Source organism: Lactuca virosa, chromosome 5, assembly GCF_052849685.1.
Source record: "Lactuca virosa cultivar CGN04683 chromosome 5, Lactuca_virosa_CGN04683_v6, whole genome shotgun sequence".
NCBI lineage: Eukaryota > Viridiplantae > Streptophyta > Magnoliopsida > Asterales > Asteraceae > Lactuca > Lactuca virosa.
The window spans coordinates 348707259-348709747 of NC_136430.1; positions in this window are offsets into that span (position 1 = coordinate 348707259).

Here is a 2489-nt window from a genome sequence, read left to right on the forward strand (position 1 = left end):
ATAATAGGTATAATTTATGATTCACAGAACATTAATTCACGATTTCAGCATACTAGAGTACATTGTTTTACAAAACAGGGGTTTAGTTCAAAACTATTCAAGCGTATACATTCTTTCAGATACATGTTAAGAATACTAATTCAAGAACATACTATCAATCATTTATTTCATAATGATTGAGTTTTCATAACTATTATACATGTAACGTTATATGCTTTTATGAGATAAATAGTTCAGGTTGTTTAATTCATTTTAAACAGCACAGTTAAAGTCCTGACATTATAACCAGAATCTCCACCAGGGGATCGAAACAATGTGTGTATAGATCTATATTGGGATTGACAACCCCACACTCGGACTGCTAGCTACAGTCAGATATACACGCCTGTGAGTGACAAATTGTTATCAATAGTTTTCAGCGCACACATAGCGTTGGGTCAGGCCATCTAGTCAGTATGGTTATAATAACTCATATAAAAGATATTAACAATACGTTAGTGTATAATTAACTAAACTTAAGTACATTTACGAGATACAGTTTACCGTATTAAATTACAGTTTACACTACAGTTGATGAAATCAGACATACTCTCAGGTACAAACTTACATAAAGATTACAAATACAAAACATTGGTTTACAAATAGAACAGTTTATGTAAGAAAAACTACTTTTCATATACAACAGAAAATATAGGATTTTTGGAAACAGTTTACATATTCAAGAAATAGAAGACATTCTTACAAAACATAAATACTTATGCACTCACTCAACTTTATGTTGATACTCTCTTTTCAAATTACTTGTATTCTCAGGGAACCAGTAGACAGATACACCCCGATCTTTTGAGAAGATGGAGCTATTTATGTCTTGTCTTCTTCTTTTGTACAACTATTTAGTTTCAGTATACAATGTTGAAACACATGTAAATATTTATACTTTTTAAATACAATGGTTGTTTGTACTTTGATTACTATTATACATGTGTTGTGATACTACAAATGAAGTCCTCCACCCCCGGACGTTTCCGCCGTCTGGTTTGGGGGTGTGACAGTAGATCAAGCACAGCTCCACGTACCAAGCTACCTCCTTTTTCATACAGGGCCACCTATAACTAAGTCTCATATCCATATACAAGCCTCAACTATCTTTGAAAAAGAAAGGAATCTAATCCTTGATCTTTTGTTTCTTCCAATTCTCTTTTTTCAACCCCTCAACCTGCGTCTCTGATGTGTTTTATATGTATACACTTTTGAAAGCTTTAAATTTATAAACCTAATTTATTTCACTAAACCAAAAAACGGATTAGGCAGTGTACCTAGACTCGTAGTAGTGTAGTAAAGTAAGTACGAGATCGAACACAGGGAATGGAGTCAATTTTTATCTGATTTTGTAAGTTCAAAAAAATTAATTATCTATTAACTATAAAGCAACTAAAACGAGTTCTAACAAGAGAATTAAGATACGTTCGTTTAGCTTCGAATCCCCCTTCTTTTCCTATGAGTTGTTTCGACTATGATTACTTATGTTGGTTACCAATCACTAATTGTCATGGTCAAATTAATTAGCTTGCCTCAATTTATGACACTTAATCACAATGGTCACGTAGACTAAGGACACTTAATTGGTTTTATTTTATAACTGGACTATGATAACTAGATTTAAGTTTGTCATCATATGGTCAATTCGGACAAACTAGCAATTATTATGGTCAAATAATGCTCTCTAACACGATTAAGCAACTAACTTTATTACTTTTACTAGGACATGGTCAGTCTCTAGCTCTAGCAATTTAATAGTCATAAACTACTAGGAATACAAATTCATGCAATCAATGGCCAGTTAACAACATAGAATCTAAGGGCAGTGTAATGGAGATAGAACATTAACATGCAAGGCTTGATCTAGCAAACACGAGTAAAAACCAACATTGATAATCCACAAATCTAATATTAACCCATAGTAAATTCAAGTTCATTTACACTAAAAAAAAGCTAAGTGTATTAGCCCATGACTGTAATAGAAAAATATCTAATCAAATAGTAAATTATGCTAAACATCATGCAAACCGAATGCTTGAATCAATTTCTTGCTAATTACTCTTCTTCTCATTTCCTCTTGGATGAAATCCGGTCTTCTAGGGTTTCTCAGAAGTATTTTCTCTCTAAAATTTCGTCCCTATGGGCTTCTAATTTTCCCTTTATATTGGAGTAAAAACTACCATCAATTAGCCACCGCGTCGTGGCCAATTGTTTGCCACGTCGTGGTAATTGTTTCCTTATCGTAATCGGCAAAGTATTCTACTCTACTCGAGAATCTTTCAAACGCTACAACATGGGCCAGAGTTTACCGCGCCGTGGTGATTGATCTGAAACACGCTTTTGAGGTATCTATGTTTTTTATTTGCAAACTTCACCTTCCAACTTTCAGTTTTCGTCCATTTTCTTCAAAAACATCTTCTTTTGACTGAAATATGTAATTTACACAAATA